General features: G+C 37.2%; 1 long non-coding RNA gene across 1 annotated transcript; it reads left to right on the top strand.

Moving 5' to 3' along the window:
• The first annotated feature begins 1,111 nt into the window (after nt 1-1,111).
• On the top strand, nt 1,112-3,453 carry LOC144455742 (uncharacterized). The gene is made up of 2 exons (XR_013484461.1): nt 1,112-1,447; nt 2,129-3,453. It is a non-coding gene; the product is annotated as an uncharacterized LOC144455742 (long non-coding RNA).
• The last annotated feature ends 5,905 nt before the right edge of the window (nt 3,454-9,358 follow it).

Genomic DNA, 9,358 nt, shown 5'->3' with positions numbered 1-9,358 from the left:
TGATTTGCCCGTTCTCCTGACACAGAGACACACAAAGTGCTAGATATTCCACCAATATAGGCAAGGGACTGGACCTATGGTTTCATTGGTGTAGACAACACATCGAAGGGAGACTGCAGCAAAACCAAGAGCAGACCCGGGAGTCCTCATAATTAGCATAGTGCCATAAGACAGGATGCATCCCTAGAGCAGAAGGTGAGATTCACCAGAAGGGAGGATACTATTCATGGGTTTTTGTGAAAGCTTTATGTTGTGTGGGATGTCACGTTAGGTGAAATAGAACTTGTCCTATACCCCATATGCATTGATACGATCAGTGTTTGCAGAGTCTGGGGCCATTTTATCCTTATATGAAGAGGTCTACACATGACCTACCAATCATTATTCGGAGCTATAGTCTAAAATTCCCAGAAAAAATGGGAGCAAATCACACCTGGAGATGATAGAGAAGTATAGAGCTCAGCCTGGAGAAGAATGAGACCTGACTGGTCTGCTCCTTAAATGGAGGCTCTGAGAAGAACCATCCACTCAGAAGGAGGCTATAAGGGGCCAGGGTAACTCCAAGCTGTGGATTCCAGGGCTGGGGTAATCTAGGACAAAGAGGTTTCTAAGGCATGGTAAAGAAAGTCCAGCCACAAAACTCACCTTATGTAGCTGACTAGCTAACATTTCTCTAGTACTTAAAGGTTTGCAAAGGGTGCTGTATTGGCTCGTTTAAGCTTTCTAGCAATCCTACTTGGTAAGTATTATTATTGGAGTTTTTTGGTCTGGACCTGTTATACGACTGAGTTTCCAGTGAGGAAACTCCTTCTACCAATATAGATTGGCACCTCTGCTGCAACTTACAGTCTTAGAATAGCAATTCTTCACTTTTGTTGCATCATGGACCCCTTTGGTAAAAATAAAGGTTACAAAGGAAATAATTGTATTGAAATAAAGATGCATTTCTTTTCTCTTCTAATTTCATGGACCTTCTAAAATCTAGCCATGGACCCCTCAGATGGGCCTCTGGGCACCCCACCCCACACCACCCCCTCCCAGAGTCTAGGGAGAGAGTCACAGGACAATAACATAGGGGGAGATCTCCTTGCATGCACCTGGGTATTTTGCATGTTCTTCCCCAGAGACAGCTCTTGAAAAGTTCCTTGAGCTGACGAGGCCAGAAAAAGGGTCAGGACATAGAAGCTGATGTTCTTTTACAACCTGGTGTCCTCTACCCAGATCCTGCTGATGTTCGTGGTGTGGGCTCCTGGTTCAGAAGAGACGGAGAGAGGGAGGAAAGTGGGAAGAAAGCTGGGGTTGAAGCCTTTGGACCAGTATCTGTTAGAGCCCTTGGTTCTGTCCTGTTTGGGTTTGTCTGTTGGATTTTAAAGCTGGATAAGACCTCTAAGGTCATTTTACTCAACCCCAGGGAGACAATGGGCGATCTGGATATGGAGCAACTAGGGTGGGCAGTGGTCTTGTGATTGTCAACGATATGAATCTGGAATCTCGTGCAACCGCTAGAAACATAGCTATGATTGTAAAGTAACAGACAAAACCGAGTTGTTTTGAGAATTAATTGGAAAACAGTGAGCTCTACTTAGAAGAATGTCATTAGATAACTGGGTTTCAAGTTCTTGCTATGCCATTTATTACTTGTGTGATCTGAGGCGGTTCCCTCCCGGACCTTAGTTTCTTCAATTGTTAAATGGTCTTTGAGACCCCTGCCAACTGTAGGTCTATGATGCCATTATCATATGATTTACTGTTTGTGTGACAATGGGCCCAGTTTCCTCCCTTGAAAAGGAGAGGGGGGTATTTGATCATCTTTAAATCTATTGTGTTATCATAACTAAATTCAGGAATTTAGTGCTTGAAAATGGAAACTAAAGAAGGATAATGGATAGAGCACTAGAAAGGAGAGGAAGAGGACATGGGTTCTAGTCTTGGCTCCTCTGCTATACCTTGTTATGTGACCTGGTGCAATTGTTCTCATCTCTTCTGGGTCTCAGTTTACTCATTTGCTAATCAACAGGACTATAATAGATGATGCCTGTCATTACTTTCAGATCTCTGAAAAAAAGCAAAAAAAATTTATAAAAATACATCTTTTATTTCTTACTTCCTTCACATCTTATAATTTCAGACTTACATGGCTCAATTATGATGACCCAATCTCCATCCTCTGCGTCTGTTTCCAGGAGAAAAAGTCACCATGTTCTGTCAAGCCCGCGAGCCTGCCAGTTTCCTGGTTGGCCCCCAAATATCCAACAGTTTACACTGGTACCAAGAGAAACCTGGGTAAAGTCCTAAGCCAATCATCTACAGAGATTCCTACCTTAAAGAAGGTGTCACAGAAAGGTTTGTTGGTGGGGGAGGTCACTTGGATATCACTCTTACCATCAGTGGTGTTGAACTTGAAGATGCCACTACATATTACTATCTGCAAAGTGAAGAGTGGCTTCCCACAGTGATATAGCCCTGAACAAAAACCTCTTGGGCTCTGTGCTTGCTCAGAGCAGCTGCTTCCTCCCAACACTGCAGGCTACAAGCTTTGAAGACTAGAAGAGAGGCCTGCCTCTATTCTGTTCTATCCTTCTATTAAGGGAATTTGTTCTGTGAAATATGGATTCAGTCAAAGGGTTGCACTTGAGGATCTGGAGGGCCACTTGTGGCCTCGAGGCCTCAGGTTCCCCACCCCTGGTTTAGTCCAACCCTGTAACTCTTCCTTCTGTGTTTTGTTTGTTTACTCTCCAGCATGAATTAATTCTAGAATCACGGTCTTTGGACTTGAGTAGGACTTTTGAAACCTATTCACAAAAGTCACAGAACTGAAGAGTTGAAAGAGAACTCAGTGGCCATCTCGTCCCACCTATACACAAAAGGGCATTGCCACCACATGCCTGCTACACGGTCTTCCAGCCCTTGCCCAAATATCTCTACTGATGGGTAGCCCACCATGCTTCTAAGGCAGGCGTTTCACACAAGGAAGGCAACTCCAGCTATTAGATTGTTGCTCTTGCCATCAAGCTCTGATTGGCCTCTCTCTAGCTTGGTTCTTCCATCTTCCACGTGACAGCCCTTGAAATATTTAAAGATAGTTTTTGTTTTTCCTCTAAGTACTCTCTGTTAACCAACTAACCCCCACATATTTACTAAGTACTTATTACATGTCAGGCTCTATGTTAAGCACTGAGGTTACAAATAAAAGGAATGTGATACTTCCTGCCCACAACAAATTTCTCAAAGCTAAACATCTCCATTTCTTCAAACTGATCCTTTTATAGATTCAAAGACTTTCTTGTTTTTACATTTATGGCCCTTTACAATATGTCTCCCACTTCCTTTTCTGGGCTTATTTCATGCTGTATTTACAAATCTTCTGTACTCTCTCATAATACTGTATCTCCTGTAGCATGAATGAGAATGTATTTTTTGGTCTTCACTTATTAAACTGGTTAATTCCCCAAACTCCTCATCTATGCTGTTTCAGGGGACCCAACTCAGTTTAGTCCTACAGTTCATCTTCATAATCAGCATGTTTAGCCTAGAGCAGCTGGTCCATGTCCTATTGGTCCAAATGCACACCTCCCTGGGGTACAATTTAATCAGTGTGGCTCAGCTGTTTCTGTTTAATTCAGTGGTTTTGGTTTTATTCCATTTTATTCTCATTCCATGACGTGTGTGTGTGTGTGTGTGTGTGTGTGTGTGTGTGTGACAGAGAGAGAGAGAGAGAGAGAGAGAGAGAGAGAGAGAGAGAGAGAGAGAGAGAGAGAGAGAGAGAGAGAATTTGTGCCTGGATTGTGCCTACAAATCTGATGGTCTCAGGCCACCAAGGGGCATGAAAGGGCTCCCAAGACCCTTGCAGATTCAACCCAATAAGTCAGGAAGAAGGGTAGAAGCAGAACAAGAAAATACTAAAGGGGACGAGATATCAACTTTAATACTCAAGGTCTACCAAACCATGTGATTCCTTAGGTAGCAGCTGTAGTATACTTTGTCTCAGTTTTTGGATCATTCAATCAATTTCTCTTATTATTTGTTCCCTATTCTTGGCATGATGAGGATGAATATTGGCCGTGTTTCAAGATTGTTGAAGGGGTTAGACCTTTGTTCTGTCATTCTTACTACTCAGTCATCTTACTGGAAGTCATTTCTCCCTTTAATCTTTTATTGAATTTATAAAAGTTAGAATGTAGACTCCTTGAGAGCAGGACCAATTTGCTTATATCTTTGCATCCCACATGCCTAATACAGGACCTGGCACAGAGTGGTGCTTAATAAATGCACATTGATTGACTTAACCTGGTCTATCTTCTAATTTTTAGATTTTAATTTCTAATTGATATTGTAATATGGTTATTTCATCCTGTAGCCTCTTCTTTACTTTCCTTTATCTTCTAGTATTTATTCATCATATTCTACAAGCCCTCTGCACAATCCTAGTCCAGTATTACAACACAGCATGAAGGTGGTCCTGGACTTTCACACCAGTAGAGGAAAATTTCTGAAAGATTCAACCATGCTCAAATGGCTTTGAGTATAGTCTCCAAAGCAGAGAGATGTCTGTTTTCTGGGGACCAACCTAGCTGTTTGGAAAGGCTTATCTGGCTACTTGGTGTGATGACTTCTTTGACCCAGGCAACTCTTGGGGAAAAAAAAGACAAATACAAAATGACAATCAGTCCAGTGCTGCCACCTTCTGATTCTGTAGTGAGAGTAACAGAAAAAAAAATGACAGAGAATTGAAAATCAGTTAGGTTTTTTTTAACAGCATCTTTAAACATTAACTCAGCTGTTAGTACTCAAATGTGAGATCCTTATTCAATGACCAACGATTAGAAATGATACTGGAGGAAACAAATCAAGTCACTTAACCTCTGTCATCTGTGAAATGGATAACAATAGCACCTACCTTGTAGAGTTATTGTGACAATCAAATGAGATAATAATTATAAAGTACTTAGTACAGTGCTTAGCACATAGTAAGTGCTAAATAAATGTTAGATATCATTATATGCACTATAAAATCATTATCATAATCATTATTGTTCTTATCATTATTCAGATGGTGTCTCTTTCTCTCACCCAGGCTGGAAGTGCAGTGGCTACTCATGGGCCCGACCCTAACACTGATCCCAATGGGAATTTTGATGTATTCTGCTTCTGACATGGGATAGATCGATCCTCCTTAGGAAATCTGATGGCTCATTCTGTTGTTACTGGACTTAGTGCAGATACTCCATTAACCTTTTAGTCTTCTGCCACTCAGAACTCTTGAGCTCATGAAATCCATTAGCCTCAGCTTCTCCAGTAGTAGGTATTGCAGGTGTGTGTTACCATGCCTGGCCCTTGTCATAAATTAAACCAGACCACAGAAGGAAGTTGGAAAATGGGTGGTTCACAGATTCATCTTTGAAAGGCAAAAAAGGAGCTGGTGGAGTTGGGTTTTTATCTTGTATACAAATGCAACAAGAAACATCTTGCATTGTTCATGATAAGTATTTTCAAGGAGATTACAATGAAAACAGCTGCAGTAATTGAACCAACACTTGTTGCAAGGAATGAAGAGGTTAAGAAATTCCGTAAAAAAAAGATGTGAGTATCAGATTAAACTTTGTTACAAAAAATTCTTTTATTAAAATTTGAACTTAATAAACACTAAATAAAATATGCATTTATTTATTCATTTTAATATTTATTTTTTAAAATGTTGAGTTCCAAATAATCTCTATCTGTCCAATCCCTCCCCCATCTATCTTGAGAAGGCAATTGATGTGACATGTGAAATCATGCAAAATATATTTCCATATTAGCCATGTTGCAAAAAAGGGAAGAAAAGTAGAGAAAGTAAAAAAAAAATACTTCAATCTACACTCAGACTCTATCAGTTCTTTGTTTTTGGATGTAGATAGTATTTTTCATGATCAGTTCTTTGGAATTATCTTGGATTTGTATTGCTGAGAATAGCTAAGTCATTCAGCTGATCTTCATACAATATTGATATTACTGTGTACAATGCTCTTCTGGTTCTTCTCACTTCACTTTTCATAGAAGTTTTCCCAGGTTTTTCTGAAATCATTCTGCTTATCATTTCATATAGCACAATAGTATTCCATCCCAGTCATACATCACAATGCGTTTAGCTTTTCCCCACTTAATGGGCATCCCCTCAATTTCCAATAATTTACCACCACAAAAAGAGCTGCTATAAATATTTTTGTACATGTATATATCCCTTTCCTTTTCCTTTGATCTCTTTGAGATACAGACGTTGCAATGGTATTGCTGAGTCAAAGAGTACACATAGTTTTTACAGCCTTTTGAGCATGGTTCCAAACTGCTCTCCAAAACGACTGTATCAGTTCACAACTCCACCAACAGTATATTAGTGTCCCAATTTTTTCACATCTTCCAATATTTATCATTTTCCTTTTTTGTCATATTGGCCAATCTGGTAAGTGTGAGGTGGTACCTCAGAGCTTTTAAAATTTGCATTTCTCTAGACAATAGTGATTTAGAGTATTTTTTTCATGTGACTATAGATAGCCTTGATTTCTTCTTTCAAAAACTCCCTGTTCATATTCTTTGACCATTTGTCAATTGCATTCTTTTTTTAAAAATTATCTTACATTTATTTTTTTCTTACATTTAAAATTCAATTACTTGCATTCTTAAAAATTTGATTCAGTTCTCTATATAGTTGAGAAATGAGGCCTTTATCAGAAAAACTTACTGTAAATCCCCAGCACCACCCAACCCAGTTTCCTGCTTTCTTTCTAATCTTGGAGCTTTGTTTTTGCAAAACCTTTTTAATTTAATGTAATCAAAATTATCTATTTTGCTTCCTATGATCCTCTCTATCTCTTGTTTGGTAATAAATTCTTCACTATTCATAGATCTGACAGGTAAAATTTTTCATGCTCCTCTCATTTGCTTTTGCTACAACCCATCGTGTCTAACTCATGTACCCATTTTTACCTTATCTTGGTATATATTGTGAGATATTCATCTACAGTTTCTGCAAGACTGCTTTCCAGTTTTCTCAGAAATTTTTGTCAGATAGTGAGTTCTTGTCCCAAAGTCTTGGATCTTTGGGTTTTTCAAACACTAGATTACTATGGTCATTTACTACTGTGTATTGTGTACTTCATCTATTCCAGTGATCCATCATTCTATTTCTTAGCTAGCACCAGATTATTTTTATGAATAATGTTTCATAATATAGTCTGAAATTGAGTACTGCTAGGTCATCTTCCTTCACATTTTCCCCCATTTATTCCCTTGATATTTTTGACCTTTTATTCTTTCAGGTGAATTTTGTTATGATTTTTTCTAGCTCTAAAAATGATTTTTCGTAGTTTGATTGGTATGACACTGAATAAGTAAATTAATTTAGGTAGGATTTTCATTTTTATTTCATTGGCTCAGCCTATCCATGAGTAATTAAATATTTCTCCAATTATTTAGATCTGTCTTTATTTCTGTGAAAAGTATTTTGTAATTGTGTTCATATAATTCCAGGGTTTGTCTTGATAGGCAGACTACCAAGTATTTTATATTGTCTACAGCTATTTTAAATGGACTTCTTTTTCCCATTTCTTCCTGCTCAACTTTGTTAGTAATAAATAGAAATGCTGGTGATTTACGTGGATTTATTTCATATCCTGCCACATTGCTAAAGTTATTGATTGTTTCAACTACTTTTTAAGTTGGTTCTCTAGGATTCTGCAAGTATACCATTATATAACCTGCAAAGAGTTATAGTTTTGTTTCCTTATTGCCTATTATAATTCCTTTAATTCCTTTTTCTTGTCTTATGGCTGTAAGCTAGTATTTGTAGTACAATATTAATATTAATAATGGTGGTAATAATGGCCATCCTTGCTTCACCCTGGTCTTATTGTGAAGGCTTCTAGGTTATCTCTATTATAGATAATGCTTGTTGATGGCTTTAGAAAGGTATTATTTAGTATTTTAAGAAAAGCTCCATTTATCCCTATGCTTTCAAGGGTTTTTTAATAGGAATGAGTGTTGTATTTTATCAAAATCTTTTTGTGCATCTATTAAGTCAATCATATGATTTTCATTGGTTTTGTTATTAATATGGTCAATTATGCTGATAGTTATCCTAATACTGAACCAGTCCTCCATTCCTGGTCTAAATCTCACCTGGTCAAAGTGTATGACCCTTGTGATATATTGCTGTAATCTTCTTGCTGGTTATTTTACTTTAAATTGTTGCATCAGTATTCATTAGGGAAATTGGTCTGTAGTTTTCTTTCTCTGTTTTTGCTCTTTTTGGTTTAGGTATCAAAACTATATTTGTATCATAAAAGAAATTTGGTAGGACTCTTTCTCTGCCTACTTTCCCAAATAGTTTATATAGTATTAGAATTAATTGTTTGATAGAATTAAATGTTTGACAGAATTCACTTGTGAATCTATCTGGTCCTGGGTATATTTTCTTAGGGAGCTTATTTATGGTTTGTTCAATTTCTTTTCTTACTTTTTTTTTAAAGATAGGGTTATTTACTTATGCCATTTCCTCTTTTGTTAATCTAGGCAACTTAAATTTTTGTAAATACTCATCCATTTCACTTAAATTGTTAGATTTATTCCTATATAATTAGGCAAAATAGCTCCTAAAAATTGCTTTAATTTCATCATTCTTGGTAGTACATTACCCCTTTACATTTTTGATTCTGATAATTTGGTTTTCTTCCTTTTTTAAAATTCAAATTAGCTAATGTTTTATCTATTTTTAAAACCAGCTTCTAGCTTTATTTATTAGTTCAATGGGTTTTTTCTTTCAATATTATTAATCTCTCCTTTGATTTTCTGGATTTCTATTTTGGTGTATGATTGGGAATTTTTAATTCATTATTTTTCTTGTGTTTTTTTTTTTAGTTATATGCCCAACTCCTTAATCTGCTCTTTTTCAATTTTATTGATATAAGCATTTAGAGATATAAAATTTCCCGTAAGTATTGCTTTGGCTGAATTCCACAAATTTTGGTATGTTGTCTCATTGTTGTCATACCCTTTAATGAAATTATTTAGTTTTTTCTATAATTTGTTCCTTGACCCACTCATTCTTTTGGATAGGATTATTTCATTTCTAGTTAACTTTTTTTAAAAATTTTTTAGGCAATTGGGGTTAAGTGACTTGCCCAGGGTCACACAGCTAGTAAGTGTCAAGTGTTTGGTCTGAGGCTGGATTTGAACTCAGGTCCTCCTGACTTCAGGGCTGGTGCTCCTTCCACTGTGCCACCTAGCTGCCCCCCAGTTAATTTTTAATCTATACTTCCAAAGCCCTTTATTTAATGCAATTCTTGCGGTATTGCGGTCTGAAAAGTATATATTCAATATTTCT

This window comes from Phascolarctos cinereus, unplaced genomic scaffold (assembly GCF_003287225.1).
Source record: "Phascolarctos cinereus isolate Bilbo 61053 unplaced genomic scaffold, phaCin_HiC Scaffold_2;HRSCAF=192, whole genome shotgun sequence".
NCBI classification, from domain to species: domain Eukaryota; kingdom Metazoa; phylum Chordata; class Mammalia; order Diprotodontia; family Phascolarctidae; genus Phascolarctos; species Phascolarctos cinereus.
The sequence above is the reverse complement of the archived record's forward strand: the minus strand, read 5'-3'. Positions and strand labels throughout refer to the sequence as shown.